The sequence below is a fragment of the Crocuta crocuta genome, unplaced genomic scaffold (assembly GCF_008692635.1).
Source record: "Crocuta crocuta isolate KB4526 unplaced genomic scaffold, BGI_CrCroc_1.0 scaffold184, whole genome shotgun sequence".
In the NCBI taxonomy this organism is placed as follows: Eukaryota; Metazoa; Chordata; class Mammalia; order Carnivora; family Hyaenidae; genus Crocuta; species Crocuta crocuta.
Window position 1 is genome coordinate 3,843,909 of NW_027530006.1, and position 17,776 is coordinate 3,861,684.

Below are 17,776 nucleotides of genomic sequence, written 5' to 3' on the forward strand. Positions count from 1 at the left end.
CATATGTTTGCACATATAGGAGAATTAGTAGGAACTTAACGGAGGACCATGGGGGAGAAGAAGGGAGAAAATAGTGGGGGAGAGAGAGGGAGGCAAGTCACGAGAGACTCTTAAATGCTGAGAACAAACTGAGGGTTGATGGGGGTGGGGGGGGCAGGGAAGGGGGGTGATGAGCATGGAGGAGGGCACTTGTGGGGATGAGCACTGGGTGTTATATGGAAACCAACTTGACAATAAACTATTTAAAAAAATATAAAATAAATAAAATAAAACTTGCTATATTAAAAAAAATTTTTTAATAAAAATTTCTGCTTTGAATCTTAGAGCACCTCCGCCCTTTTCCTTCCTTGCCTAGCCAGCCTTTTTATCACTGTGCTTTGCACAAGTCTGATGACTTGGGAAATTCTGAAATAGACATAATGCCTCTTTCAGCTCTAAAGCTTAGGTGTGTAATTCTCCAAGTGAGTATGCATCTATTTAGTGATGGATAGATGGGTGGATGATTGATGGGCAACCCAAAGCTCCACCTCTAACAGCTCCCATCCCTGACACTAAATCTAAAAGGCCAAAGCTGAGTGTAAATAGCAAATGACAGGGGTGAGGGGGAAACAAAAAAGGTTGGCTGTTGATTCCCAGAACCAAATAGTAATAACCTCTCAAAACATCATTTTCATTCTGGCTGTGATCTCAATGGCCATTTTGATTTCAAAACACAAAACTGTGTATGTGTGGGTGATTCAGTGAGTTCATGACCTGATGTGAGTCACTCTGCCTTAAGTAGATGCTAGTTCTGATCCGTTTTCTTTGGAAAAGTTCTGAAATTGTGATGAAAGGTAAGATTTACTTGCAAGGATATCTATCCAGATATATGAAGCCTGCCAAGACATTTGCCATCAACATGCACACAGTCATCCTCTGATAAGGAAAGGAAAGGAAAGGAAAGGAAAGGAAAGGAAAGGAAAGGAAAGGAAAGGAAAGGAAAGGAAAAGAGAAAGAGAAAGAAAAAGAAAAAGAAAAAGAAAAAGAAAAAGAAAAAGAAAGAGAGAGAGAGAGAGAAATAAAACATCTATCAAAAGCAAATAGCAATGGAAATCCTTTGCCCTTAGCCATGGGATGCTTGCATGGAGCCAGGAGCAGTTGTGAAGTACTAATCTTCTTGGGTATCCTCATCATTAGTTTCCAAGGAACTTTTCATTCTTGGCTTAAAAAAAAAAAGACAGCAGTACAAAAAAATAAAGAATTATTGACTATTATGTGCTAGGCTCTGGGCTGTTGGGAATATTGCAGTCAATAAAGCAAGCATAGTCTTTTCTCTTATGGAGGTTACAAGTTCCATAATAAATGAGTTACAAAAATACAGTGGTGTGATGAGTGCTCTAATGAAGACATTCAGGGTGATACAAGGCTAACTTCAGATTATGTAACCACAGAGATCCGCTCCAAGGGGAGAGAAATCCACCTTTCCAATCAGAATGGCTATTAAACAGGTAATAAAATATTCACTAGACCAAGAACAGAAGAGAAGAATACTCCAGGTAAAGGTTATGTGCTGAAGCTGAAATCAACAAGGAACATTTAGGACTCTGAAAGAAGTTCAGTGAAGCTACAGCACAGCAAGGGTGAAGGGAAGGCAGAGAATTAGGAATCAGGAAGGATAACTTATTTATCAACTGATCACTATGAATTTATTGAGCTCCTCTGATGCATAAACCCTGCTCTTTTATAGAGTTAGAGGAATATGAAAAAAAATATTTAATTCAGTCTAGCTTTGGGCTTTCTCCTTTATTTCCTTGACCAAGCTGAAACTGGTCATCTACGCACTCAGTGGGTTGTGGGCCTATCCATGAACATGGTTCCTTTTCCAAAAGGCTTGATATCTTGAGATCAAAGCTGTCACCTATCTGTGGGAATCAGTTCTCTGTGCTGTCACAATTTTTATAGCAGTAGTATGGTTTCATTTAAAAAATAAAAGGCCAAGACAGGTCACCTCAACATAAGTATTATTACTAACAATAAACTGTTTCTTTCTACCCTCACAGTTTGGTTTTGGGAAATAAGAACAAAGTCTTACTTACAGAATGCTTTACATAACATTTTCATATTCATTCTCTTTCATGTGAATCAGACAGTCAACACAAGGATACACTACTAGAGGTGGGGAAACAAATTTAGCAAGGTCATTTAATTTTCCACAAAGCCATGTTAGTTAGTAAGTGGAAAAACAAGCTTAAAATCATGGCTGTTCCCAGTCCCATATTCTTCCTTTTTATAAAGGTGTTTCTTAAAATGAGATCCACAGAACATCAGGTTAAAATACATATTCCAGGGTCTTGCCTCAAAATCTTTGGGGTTCTCTAGATAATTCTGTGGGAACCTTTAAAGTCTTAGGACACCACAATGTACCCAAATCCATCAGAACTTTTTAAAAATAATTGTCAGAACACAGTAAAAGACATACTACTGCCCAAAACCATACAAAATACTTAGAATAGCATTATACATAATAACCAAAATCTAGAAACCACCAAAATGCTTGTCAAGAATAAGCAAAGAGTGCTATATATCCATACAATGGAATACTATACAGCAATGAAAATGAAAAATCTACAAGAACATCCAATATTATTAAATATCACAAATATAATATGGCATAAAATAAATTAGGCACAAAATAGTATTTACTGTATGATTCCAGGTTTATATAGTAAAAACAAGCAAAGCTAAGCCACACTGTCAGAAATCAGGATGGCAGTAATCCCGGCGGCCACATGTGAGTTGGGGATGGGGGGGGGCAGATGTGAGGCATGTGCACAGGGGAATGTGAGCATGCTTTCAGTGTTCTGTTTCTTCATCTGGGTGCTGCTCACATGGGTCTGTTTGGTTTGTACAAGTCCATGCAACAATATACTTACATTGTGTGAATTTTTCTGTGGTATATTATACCTCAATGAAAGTAAATTTAAAATATAAGAAATGCCATTACTAAGTTTTATCTATCTTTTTTTTTTATATTTTAGAGAGGGGGGAAGAATGTGAGCAAAGAAAAGGGGCAGAGGAAGAAAGACAATCCCAGTATCCTCCATGCTCACTGCATAATCCTGCATAGGGCTCTCTCCCACAAATCATGAGATCACCACCTTAGCCTAACCTAGAGCAAGGTGCTTAACTGATTGAGCCACCCAGGTGCTCCTGCCATTCCTAAGTGTTAAAACAAAAATTAGAAATCACTTTAAAACAAAAACCGTGTTTGTGTCTAAACATTGTCCCCACCTGTGTGTCAGCTTCACTCCCCTGGAATGTACCAGACATCCATCACTCTCTAGTTGTGATGGGTCTGCCAGTGTTCTATCTTACACAAGTCTCATCTTTGTCCTAGCAAGAGATTCATTGTACCTGGTTATATTTACTGGGCTTTCTGGTTATATAATTAATACCTACTAATTACCCAAAATAAATCATAAAACACAGTCAGCCATAAAAGCAGAAAGCCTACACTACCAGCTTTCCTTCCCCAGATAAACAGTATTTTTGGAGTTCATTTATATTCTTTCAAACTCTGTTGTCCTGTATGTACAAATATACTTTTGACACAATTAAGATGGTCTGATAATTTTAGATCCTGATATTTCCACTCAACATTGGACTGTGAACATTTTCTGAATCATCACAAATACTTGATTATGATTTGAAGGATTCATTATTTATTATCTGATGTTGAAAGTCTATTAAACTTCTATAATGTGTCAACCCTTGTGCTGTGTATTGTTACGGAGTTAAAGACATAGGAGACATAGATCATACCCTCAAAAACTTTTAGGAAAACTGCAATTTGGGTAAACTATTTCTTAATCTCTCAGAGCCTATTTTCTCATCTATAACATGGAGGTGATAGTACCATCTAATCAGGGTGCTTGAGAGAATTAAGACAACACACATGAAATGCTTTGCATTTAGTAGGTAAATATTAAATATCTGTTCCCTTAGATAGAAAAATTATGTATATGGAAAAATACCAGTATGAGTCAACAGAGAACTGGACATTTACCAGGGCAGGAGGGGTTCTGAGAAGGAACATCGTACTATAGGCTGGAACCTTGCTACTTCAAGTATGGTCTATGGATTAGTAACATCAACATCACTGGGATCTTCTTAGAAATGTAGAACTTCAAGTCCTGCTCCAGTCCAAAGTCAGAATTTATATTTTAACAATAGTCCTGGATATTATGTTATTAAAGTCTGAAGAGCACTTAGCTACCCATGTTTTTGGTGATATGCAAAATTCAGATCCTCAAGGAAAGGTGGGGACAATGTTTTCCACGGTTGAAAAGAGAAGAGGGTTTAATAAAGTAAACTACTGAAATGTCCTTAACAGGTATCTTACTTAAACCAGAAGGTTGTTTGGGGGGTGTGGCAAGAGATGAAACTGGACTTATAAACCCAGGTCATATTATCTATGGTCAGAGATTCTAGCCAAAGAGGTTTTGCCCTTATCCCTTCTCTGGTCTAATATCTTTATACATTTCTCCTTTAAGTTCTTATTTCCAATATAACTACTATCTTATAAGAATCTGATTCTTCAAGTATGAGTAGCTGACCATCTAGAACAGAACCCTTGGGAAGCTGGTTGAAAAATGGCAGATTCCCGGCCCCACTTTCCAGCTTACCTAAGTGCAGGTCCTGGAATTTCAAGTTTGAGAATTACTATTGTTATTCAACATCTGTCCTAAGGACATACTTTATGATGTAACCATCTTAAGATAAAATACAACTGTCTTTAGAATTCTATTCCGAATTTAAAACAAGCACCAGGAATTCAACCCATAGGCATTCTTTTAAAAAGAAAGACCATAATCAATGTTCTCTATATCTCTAATACCAGGAGCAGAGGCTGGGTGATCAACAAGCATTTGCTGAATGAATGAAGAAATGCATACATGCATGAATGACTAAGCAGATGATTTCAGAGATAACTCTGAAGTAAACAAATATGTGTATAAATTACAGTTGCATTTTCATACTAAAAGTAATGAGCAATGAAATCAAATGTATTCATTTTCAGAAAGAATAAAATTCACAGTTGCCAGCAACCAACTCTTTTGAAGAAACTGACATGAATTTGATCAATATCTAACAGACTCCTTTATAAACTGACTCAAATATAGTTGGGAAAATATTGTTTTGGTTACAGTCAACCACAGTTTGTGTTGGAGCTTTGAAGGATGCCAGAAATTTTTCTGTAAAGCAAATACATGCATCTGAAGGAGATTTTAATACTGTATTTCAAGTTGGGGCTTGATGCAGGACTATCAGAATTTAACACACTATGATCCTTACTGTTCCAAGAAAAAGCAAAGAATTATTTATCTTATCTGGAATTTTGTCAAATAATCATTGAGAAAATAAGTATGGAGCAGGTGAAAATTCAAACAACTTAGAATGTGTTAGAAAAATGGATAAAATGAAGAAAAAGTATTTCTTCATATTAGTCATGATTAATTGTATAGAACAAGAGGCAGTTCAAGTCACTGTATTGAAACAGTTCACTTCCAGCGTTGATAATGGTCAACAAGCAGTGTCAGCACCCCATTTAAGCAAATTGCAGCATGAGAGTCTACAGCAGGGAAATCTTTTTCAGTCTATGTTAGTCAGGATGCTTACCTCTGCAAAGACAGAAAAATCTAAAACTACATAAGCAAAAATGAAAATGAAACCAAACATAACACATTTCTGAAAACTGCAGATTTTTTTCTGGCTTTACGTAAAACTTCATCTAGGCCTCAGGCAATGTCACCAAGACCCAGTATCCCCATCCTGCCCCACTGTGCCTCTCCATCTTGGTGCAAATCTCAGTCCCCATACAGTGCCAAGATGGCTGTCTGCAGTTCCAGGCTACCTTGAAGCTTCCAAGGTTCAAATCCAGTATAAAAAACAGCTTTTCCTCTTTGTAACAGGGGAGCTCACTTTAATTAAACCAGTTTGGCCATCTTGACCCAATTACTAAGGCTAGAGAAGAATGAAATTATAATGATTGGCTCGGACCAGGTCATGTGCTCACACTCAGGCCAATCACTGTAGCCACGGGAATTTAGCTCTCTGATAGATCAGGATCACAGGTTCCACCTCTGGCATCATAAGTGGAGCCTCACCTCAACACAAACTAACAAGAGATGAAGACTTCCCCAAAGGCAACTCAGGGTTCTTGACCAGTGAAGGAGGAAATGGACTCTGGCCAAAGATGGCAAATGTACTAAAATAGTTTTCTGAGGACATCTTTTACAGGCCAAATTTGACACCAAGGCTTACCTCAAGGCATTCTATGTGGCACTCACAGATGGAGGATGAGACGCACATACAGAGCAGCCACCCTTTGTGGCAATTGTGCTGCTTCATCCCCGGTGCTTAAAATCTACAAATGGCTCAGGACAAGCCTCAACTTACCAAAGAGGCTTATATGGTGTTTAAGGTCTTGGCCTCTATTTCTCTCACAGTCCTCATTCCAACTCTCCAGTTGGTAACACTAACCTTCCTTTGCTTTCTAAGCTTCTCCATCTCTCCTACCCTAGACCTGTGTAGATACTGTTAGTCTGCCTCTTGCACATCTGCCATCCATTTTGTCTTCTCCAAACCCTTCACATAACCCGTTTGCTGGGAATTTCCCCATCATCCAGGTTGCCCCAGCAAAAAAGCCTAAGCTCGTGTTAGCCTCTGTTATTGTCTACAGTATCCAAGTATCCTTTAATAACACTGAATTCATCTTACAGAAAATATTTGTCTCTTGCCATAGCTGCATCATAAACTCAGTAAAAACAAGAATTAGTTCTTCTTCCTTTCCTTTTCCTGCATCCCACCCAGGAAAACAAATGTTTTCAGGGGCTCAGAAAATATTAAAAGATGAATGAATGGATAGATGGATTGAAGGATGAAAGCTAATAAAAAAAAGCTATAAAAACACATATTAAAGTATTTTAGACCCACTAACTTATAGATATATATGTGTATGATATTTATAAATGAATTATATATGCCATACATTAGATATTTATGGAAGGTGTACTCTGTGCCTGGATTGGTTTGAGGCACTGGAGATACATCAGGGAAAATAGATAAAAACAGTATTAAGACCTAAAATAAACATTACAAATAAATCAATTACCTAACATGTTAGAATGTATTGTGTTCCTTGAGAAGAAAGTCCAGCAAGATAAGGGGTTTGAGGAATGCTAGGTTGGCGAAATGCAATTTTTAACAGATGGGCAGAGCAGTTGCCACAGAGAAGATACTATGTGAGCAAAAATAGGAGCAAGGGGAGGCATGAGCCAGGCAGATACGTAGCAAAGGAGCCCACTGGGCAGGAAAGCAACCAGTACACGAGCTGAAGTGAGAGCAAACCTGGCTTCACACATGCCTGCTGGAGGACCTTAGTCACAAGCATCTTATTACTAAGAAGAATCAAAACTACTTTTGCCTAATTGCCAAAGACAATTTTACCTATCTTTAAATTGAATTTGGAAATACCACAGATATGCTAGAGCTTTTTACCTCAGTAGACTCACTATACAAATCAAGAGGTTTCTCCAATCAGTTGAGAAAATAGGAAAAAAAGCAAAAACAAAAAAAACCAAAAACAATTTCACCCACTGGGTATTGACTTAGAAGTGTTCATTTACATTAACTTTTTCATCTGAGAACTTAATGGGCATGCCTTAATTATCTGGAGAGGCAAATGTCTATTAAAATGTGGGAAAACCATGTAATGGCTATGATAAGGTTCTTTTTATTACTGCTTTAATAACTGCAAACTTCAATAGGTACCAACAATTGTATTACTATTAATGCCTATGTTATTCATTAGAAGTTAAGAAACATCTAAGCAGCTAAGCTTGAATATTGGCTTGAATTTTTTTTTTACCCTTGGTAATGATAAGCTTTGTTATTCGTCTTCTTCCCATCTGGCATGCTTCAACAAAATGATAAAGAAAAGAGTAAAACAAATTTAATTACATGAGCCATGTTTCTAAGACTGATACTGTACTAATGAGGACACATTCAGCCTCACAGTCCCACATTTGCTCAAGAGTTGGTTACAGAATTAGCCTTTCATTCTAAACTTGCTGAAATGATTCCAATGATTATAAGCAAAAAATTGTCTTACAAAACCTGAAATAATATGTCAAATGGCAGCAACAATAACAGTAATAATACCTCACATTTACTGCTACTTACTATATGCTGGACACTATATATCATTTCATCTAATGTTCACAATATTCCTGATGAAGTGTGTTCTGTTCTTACTTCCCCCTAAATAAATGAATGAACTCCAGAAGTCACTCTGCAAGTGATGGGAGTTATGTGGGCTATTATGTGATCTGACTCTCTTCACCAGTATGGACTGGACTTGGGCACAATACCTGATTAAAGCAGGACTGATCAGACTATCCCTCTTGGGAGACATCAGCTAATTAGTGTCTGTGGATGGCTAGAACCTCCTGTAACCTACAGAAAGAGGAGAGAAAGGCCCTATCCTATAAGAAAATAAGAAAGCAAAGATGGAAGACAGTGCCAATAGAGCAGAGAGAGAGAGATGTTCCTTTGATGACTGATTTCCTTTGCGGGACCTGGTTTTAGGCACTACCTCATCAGTCAGGATCTGTGTATTTTCTAATAGATTCTCTGCTGCAGCTTAAGCTAAGGAAGATCTCTCTTGCTTCCACGTAAGCACATTCTTTAGTGTTGGCTTTCATTCATCCAAGAATTTAATGGGAATGCTTGAATCCGGAACCTTAATGTGTCCCACCAACCACCATCACTGACAGAAGAAAAGTAAGGACCAGACTAGTCATAGACAACAACTGAAAAATGAGTATATTAGCAGGAATTTTTTTTTTCAGAGTGTATCACACATCCAACCATTACTCAGCATTAACTCTGCACTATTTTGAAAGGCATCAGCACAGCACTATTATTAATAACCTCTTGAAATCTGAGACTCAAGACACTATGCTGTTCAAATACCTTTTCTAACTCTAACCCCAAAAGAGGCTTTATTACCTTTCACTCACACATATTAATATTTTAGTACTTGCCATGCATAACCACTCTCCCTTAGTTTTGCTCTCATTCAATGCTGTGGTTTTCCTCTGTAGCACCTACTGTAATAGTAAATAATCATAAAATTTGCTTGTTTTTCATCTGTCTCTCCTGGTAGACTCTTAATTCTATGTGGGCAGACTAAATATGTTTAGAGCAATAACTGCTTTAAAGGTGTCTCTCAGGAAATTTTTAATCAATTAATTCTCTTTCCCTCCTTATTCCCATTTACAGGAGCTCAGAGAAGCTAAGAAACTTGTTAGTGGTCATATAGCTAGTACATGTCAAGGAGATGCTGGCACCCAGCTCTTCCTAACTCTAAAGTGTATAGTACTTTCAGTATGCTTTCACTCTCCCCTGGGTAATATCTATGTGTTTTCTTTAATTACATGAAATCCCACTTTCCAATGGCTATAATATCGTACTAGCCTTTTAGGAATGTTGAACTTAACAGATTTTTGGCAATCAAAGTTGCATCGTAAAATAGTCTCATTTTTTCACTTCCAACATAAAATCCCATTATGCTGTTGCCTAAAGATATAGAACAAGAATTTGATATGGTACAAACCACCTTTACTGCACAGTTTATCCTATCCTGAAGCATCTTTATAAATCCTTTTTAATGCAGAAATAGTTAAGCACATATAAAAAAGCAGTTTCTAAATATGCTTCAAAGCAAGGCTAACAGGTGAAAATAAATGGAAGTATTTATATTCAAATCTCACCCTGTAAGAAAATGTGCCTCTCCTCTGACCTTCTGTTGTTAGGCTGGGCTTGGAGCCTTGATGTGGTAAAGAAAAGGGGGAAACTGACAAAGACTAGGAAAGAGTTGTAGGTAGAAATAAAAGAAATGGAGAACAGTAAATAAGGAAAATATTCTAAAAGACCTTCCCTGATATGCCAGTGTTCAAAATCCGGCAACTTGCAGAAAAGACAGAAATTTGGGCTAGTATATTATGTTTTAAAAATCAAGATACATAATATTTACACAAAGCTGATTTCACATAAAATTCTGGATTTATATTCTTTGAAAAATTCTGAGTCATCTTTAGATGAGACTCATGCTCTCCAATATGACCTATTTTCTACCACTAACTCCTTCTTCCAGACTTCCCTCATTTACAAAACCAGCTTGTATATGTACACTTTGATTTGGGTACTTCCAATCTGAATTCACAATTCAATTCCCATTTTCTCAAAACTTGAGTCACAATAGGTTCCTTTATATTCAACTTATCTAGGACACATAAACTCCAAGTTAAGAGATGAAAAAAGATATCCAATTCAAGTGGAAAACAAAAGAGAGCAGGGGTGTCCCTACTTATATTAGACAAAATAGACTTAAAAGACTTATTTAATGATAAGCAATTCATCAAAAGATGTAACAATCATATATATGCACTCAACAGAGAAACACCTAAATATATTAAGCATATGCTAACACATCTTAAAGGAGAAATCAACAATGATACAATAATAATAACGGGAGACTTTCCATATGGATATCTACTTTCAATAATGGATAGACCATTCACACAGAAAATCAATATGGAAACACTGGACATGAATTATTCTTGAGACCAAATGGACCCAATAGATATATAAAATGCATTTCATATGACAGCAGAATACACAGTCTTCTCAAACACACATGGAACATTCCTCAGGATAGATCATATGTTAGGTCACAAAACAAGTCTTAGCGAATTTAAGAAAACTGAAATTATACCAAGTATCTTTTCCAAGTACAATGGTATGAAACTAGAAATCAACAACAAAAACAAGAAGCAAACTGGAAAACTTCTAAGTATGTGAAAATAGAACACTTTCGAACCAATGGGTCAAAGAAGAAATCAAAAGGGAAATAAAAATCTTGAAGCAAATGAAAATTGAAACACAATATACCAAAGCTTATGTGATGCAGAAAAAGTAGTTCTTAGAGGGAAGTTTATAACAATAAATGCCTAGACCAAGAAGAGAAAGATCTCAAATAAACAACCTATTTAACACCCGGAAAAAAAAACAGAAAAAGAACAAACCAAGCCCAAAGTCAATGGAAGGAAGAAGAAAACAACGACCAGAGCAGAAATAAATAAAATAGACACAAGGAAAATATAGAAAATATCAATGAAACCAAGCTGGTATTTTGAAAAACTAAACAAAATAGACAAACTTTTAGCTTAAGAAAAAAAAAATTAGAAGAATAGACATCACAAGTGATACTATACAAATACAAAACATCTTGAGAGACTACTTAGAACAATGATATGCCAACAAACTGATTAATTTAGAAAACAGGTAAATTCACAAAAATATACAACCTAAAAAAACTGAATCATGAAAAAACTGTAAAAATGTAGAGAGAACTGTAATGACTAAGGAGAGTCCATCAAAACTACCCAAAAAGAAAAGCTACCCAGATTCAGATGCTTTCACTGGTAAATGCCACCTGAAATTTAAAGAAGAGTTAATTCCAACCTATTTTAAGCTCTTCTAAAAAATTGAAGTGCAGAGTTTACTCCCAAACTAATTTTAGAAAGCTGGCATTACCCTGACACCATATATAGACACTAAAAAAAAAAAATCCACTAACAGGTCACTGCCTCTGATGTATATAGATGAAAAGATTTTTTAAAAATATTAGCAAATAATTTTTAGTTGTACAGTAGAAGGATCATACACCATGTTCAAATTAGATTTACTGCTGGGAAGTAAGCATGATTCAACATACATAAATCAGTAAAATGTGATACATCACATTAACAGAATGAAAGGTGAAACCATATGATCATATCAACAGATGCAGAAAAAGCAGCCAACAAAATACCACATCCTTTCATGATAAAGATGCTCAAAAAATCAGATAGAGAAGGACGAACTTCAACATAATAAAAGCCAAATATAACAAACCCAGAGTTAACATTCTAATAAAGTGAAAAATTGAAAGCTTTTCCTAGAATATCAAGAACAAAACAAAGATGTCAACTCTTATTCAATATAGTAAGGAAAATATTCGCCACAACAATTCAGAAATAAAAAAGCCGTGAAAGTCATATAAACCAAAAGAGGTAAAACAGTCTCTGTTTATAGCTGATAAAATCCTATGTATACAAAATCCTGAAGACTTCACCAAAAAGTCTTAGAGCTAATTAATATATTCATTAAACTTGCTGGATGCAAACCAAAATACAGTTGTCAATTGCATTTCTATACACAAACAATGAACTATCTGAAAAAGAAATACAAAAAAATTCCACTTACAATAGAATTAAAAAACAAAATACTTAGGAATAAGTTTAGCCAAGGAAGTGAAAACTCTACATAACAAAAACTATAAGACAATGATGAATATGTTAAAATGTCTGAACTACACAAAGCCACTTATAGATTCAATGCAATCCTTATTAAATTCCTGTGGTATTTTCAACACAAATAAAGAAATCCTAAAATGCATATGCAATTACAAAAGGTTCCACATAGCCAAAGAAATCCTGAGAAGGAAAAAGCTGGAGGAATCACATGTTCTGAATTTCAAACTATATTACAAAACTCGGGTAATCCAAACAATATGGTACTGATGTAAAAATAGACACACAGATGAATGGTATACAATCAAGAGCCCAGATATAAATGTTTACACATATAGTCAGCTAATAGTTGACAAGGGAGCAAAGAATACTCAATAGGGCCAGGATAGGCTCATCAATAAATAGTGCTGGAAAAACTAGATAATCACATGCAAAGAAAGAAATTGGACCTCAAACTTAAACCATTGACAAAAATTAACTTGAAATGGATTAAAGACTTAAACATAAGAAATAAAAATGTAAAAGACCTGAAGAAAACATAAGGAAAAGGTTTCCTGACATTGGTCTTGGCAAAAAATTTTTGGACATGACACCAAAAGCACATGTAACAAAAACAAACAAATGAAACTACAACAAACTAAAAACATTCTGCACAGCAAAATAAAACACTCAACAAAATTAAAAGGCAATCTATGGAATGGAAGAACATTTTTGCCAGTCTATCTGATAAGGGGTTAACATTCAAAAAATATATTTTAAGAGAACCTGGGTAGCTCAATCAGTTAAGCATCCAAATCTTGATCTTGGCTCAAATCATGATCTCATGGTTCATGAGATTAAACCTCACATCAGGCTCTGTGCTAATAGCACAGATAATCCCAGTGCTTGGGATTCTCTCACCCCCCGCCCTCCGCACATTCTTTCTCTCAAAATAAATAAGCTTCAAAATTAAAAAATTAAAAATAAAATTTTAAAAAGTAGTTTTTAAAAAAATTCACACAACTCAATAGAAAAAAAAAAAGAAAAAAGAAAAAAAAAGCCCAAATAATCACATTAAAAATGGCAGAGGACCCAAATAGACATTTTCACAAAGAAAATATACTAATGGCCAATAGGTACATGAAAAGATGTTCAGCATCACTAATCATAAAGAAAATGCAAATTGAAACCATAATGAGATACCACCTCATACCCATTAAAATGGTTGTTACAAAAAAAAAACACAAAACAATAAATATTGGAGAAAAGGGAATCCATGTCCATTGTTGGTTGGTAAGAATGCAAACTGGTTCAGTCACTATAGAAAACAGTACAGTGATTCTTCAAAAAGTTAGAAGTAGAATTTCCTATGATGCAAAAATCCCATTTCTGGATATGTATTCAAAGGAAACGAAATAAGTATCTCAAAGAGATATCTTGTCTCCATGTTCATTGCAGCATGCTTATTAGAGCATGATAGTCAAATATGAAACAGCCTAAGAGTATTTATGGATGACTGAGAAAAGACGTGGGATTATGTGTATGTATGTGTAGGTATACATGCACGCGTGCACACACACACACACACACACACACACACAATGTGTTACTAATCAGCCATGAGAAAGAAGGACATCTTGCTGTGACAACATGGATGGACCTTGAGGTCATTATTATAAGTGAAATAAGTCAGACAAATACAAATACTTTATGATGCCAGTTTTACGTGTGATGAAAGTAAGTCAAGTAAGTGAGTCAAACTCCTAGAACCATGGAGTAGAATGGTGGTTGCCAGAGGCTAAGGATTGGGGGAAATGGGGAGATGTTAGTCAAAGGGTAGAAGCTTCTGATTATAAAATGAGTACATTCTGGAAATCTAATGTACTACATGAAGATTACAGTGAACAATACTATTGTATACTTGAAACTGCTATGAGAACAGATCTTAAATGTTCTCTTCCCACACCCAAAATGATAACTATGTGTGGTGATTGAGGAATTAACTAATCCAGTCATGGTTATCATTTCACAGTATATAAGAGTATCAAATTATCATCTTGTATTCCTTATACTTACACATTGTTATGTGCCAATTACATATCAATAAAGCTGGGGAAGAAAATGAAGATGACTTTCACAGGAAAAACAAAATATGTAAGAATCCCCTGCTGTAGATGGTTCCCATAGGAAATATTAAAGTTCTTTGTGATGAAATTAGAACACTCAAATATACATAAAGAAACAAAGATCTGCGAGACACACGGGACTCAGTCGGTTAAGCATCTGACTCTTGATTTCAGCTCAGGTCATGATCCCAAAATTTTGGGTCTGAGTCCTGTGTTGGGTTCTGTGCTGACAGTGCAGAGTCTGCTTGAAATTCTCTCTGTCCTTTTCTGCCTCTCCCCACTTCTGCTCTCTCTCTCAAAATAATAAATAAACTTAAAAAAAGAAATAAAGATCTACCAAAAGTTATAAATATATAAGTAAATATAAGAGACATTATAAATATATTTGTTTTACTTGTCTTCTTCTGATTTAAAATACAACTCCATGAAGCAATAATACTGTGCTGATGGGCTTATAATGTATAAAGACACAACCTGTATGAGAATACTAGCATTAAAAAAGGAGAAAGCACACAAAGCTACATGGAAGCAAAGTCGTGTCTACTTTCATCATTAAGTTGCTATTAAGTCAAACCAGAATTTTGTAAGATGTTAATTGTAATGCCTATAGCAACTGCTAGGAAAACTGCTCAAAGTTTTGTAAAGAAATAATTATATATTTACGTATCATACTAAATATAATTAAATATACTTATGTGTAACATGTTATATTCATTAAATTAAATACGTATTTTAAAGATAATTAAAATGAATTCCTCTGATTATAGAAAACAAATAGTAAAATATCAGACAAATCTTGCCTTATTAGTAATTATATTAAATGTAAATGTTTTCACACTTATCAAAAGACAGGAAAGATTTTTTTTAAACACATGATGCAACAAGATGCTGTCTACAAGAGAAACACTGTAGACTCAAAGACACAAATATGTTGAAAATAATATTAAAAACATATAGTGGAAAAAGTAACCAAAGATCGGTGAAATGGCTATAGGAACATCGGAAACAGACTTTAAGACAAAGTTACTAAAGACAAGGCCATTTTATAATGACAAAAGGTCAACCAATCAAATCCAATAGGAATACAATTGCAAAAACATATGAACAAAACACATGAAACCAATGCTAGTGAATTAAAGGTAAAAATAAACAATTAGGGGTGCGTGAGTGGCTTAGTTGGTTAAGCATCCGACTTTCGCTTAGGTCATGATCTCGCGGTTCGTGGGTTCGAGCCCCGCGTCGGGCTCTGTGCTGACTGCCAGCTCGGAGCCTGGAGCCTGTTTCAGTCTGTGACTCCCTCTCTCTCTGACCCTCCCCTGCTCACGCTGTCTCTCTCTCTCTCCTAGAAATAAATAAAACATTAAAAAAATAAATAAATAAACAATTAAACAAATTGAATATTTTTAAAAAATCTTTCAGTAGTAGATGGAACACATAAGCAAGAGACAGAGAACCAAATACAAAACTTGAACAACACTACAAACCAAGGAGACTTAACAGACCGCAATCATAGAGTACTATTTCTTTTCAAGAACACATGGAACATTCTCCAATACAGGTCTTATGTCAAAAGATAGAACAATTCTCAGTAAATTTAAAATGACTGAAATGATAGAAATGATGTTCTTTGATCACAGTTTAATAAAATTAGAAATCATTAACAGAAAGAAAGGCCCTTGGGTGGCACAGTCAGTTAAATGTCATGACTCAGGTCATGATCTCATAGTTTGTGAGTTTTAGTCCCGTGTGTGCCTCTGTGCTGATAGCTAGGAGCTGGCTTGGGATTCTCTCTCCCTCACTCTCTGCCCTTCTTCTGCTTACATGCACATGTTCACTCTCTAAAAAATAAATAAATAAACCTTTAAAAATTGTGAAATCACAAATAAATGTATATTCTAAACATGCTCCTAGATTATCAATGAGTCATCAAAAATAAATCACAAGGGAAATAAGTGAGCACTTTAAGATAGGTAAAAATAAAACACAATATTCCACATGTATGGGATGTGTAGCCAAAGCAATGCTTAGAGGGAAATGTACAGCTCCAAACACGTATGATTTAACAAGACAGAACATCTAAAATCAATAACCAGATCTTCTCCCTAAGGAAACTAGGAAAAGAAGAGTAAACACAAAGCAATGTGAAAGAAGCAAATAATAAATACTATATTAGAGTGGAAATATAGAACTGATATACACATTCAGTAAGTCACAGAAGACAATTCATAGAAATAAGTTATATAAACATAACCAATAATAAAGCAGCAGAAAGAGAAATTGAGAAAACAATCCCATTTACAATTGAATCAAAAATAAGATACCTAAAATAAATCTAAGCAAAGCGGTGTGAGACCTTACTCTGAAAATCATAAAACTTTGATGATGACACAGAGAAATGCAAATACATTCCATGCTCACAGATTGGACGAACAAATACTGTGAACATGTCTATCCTACCCAAAGCAACCTACACATTTAATGCAATCCCTATCAAAATACCAATAGCCATTTTCATAGAACAAGAACAAACAATCCTAGAATTTGTATGGAACCACAGAAGACCCTGAATAGCCAAAGCAATCTTGAAAAAGCAAAGCAAAAACATCACAATTCAGGACCTCAAGGTATAGGACAAAGCTATAGCGATCAAAACAATATGGTACCGGCACAAAAATAGGCACAAAAAATCAATGGAACAGAAGAGAAAATCCATGAATAAAACCACAACCGTATGGTCAATCAATCTTCAACAAAGCAGGAAAAAAAGGGAAGGAGAGAAGAAAAGCAACTGGGAATTCCCCAATGATTTGCTTCCTCTACCCAACCCAACATGCTGGCAACAGTTTAGGCCTGTTCATCAGCCCATGAACTGTTTATTTTAGAAATGATGGTGGGACGCCTGGGTGGCTCAGTCAGTTGAGAGTCCGACTTTGGCTCAGGTCCTGATCTTGCAGTCTGTGGGTTCGAGCCCCGCATCGGGCTCTGTGATGACAGCTCAGAGCCTGGAATCCCCTTCATATTCTGTGTCTCCCTCTCTCTCTCTCCTAGTCCCCTGCTTGCACTCTGTCCTTCTGTCTCTCTCAAAGATAAACAAACATTAAAAACGTTATTTTAAAAAAAAGAAAGAAACGATGGGCATTAAAGAGGTCACTTTTCAAGATGAGCACCGAGTGTCATATTTAAGAGATGAATCACTGGGTTCTACTCTTGAAGCCAAGACTATACCGTATGTTAACTAACTTGAATTTAGATAATAAAAAAAGAAAGAAAGAA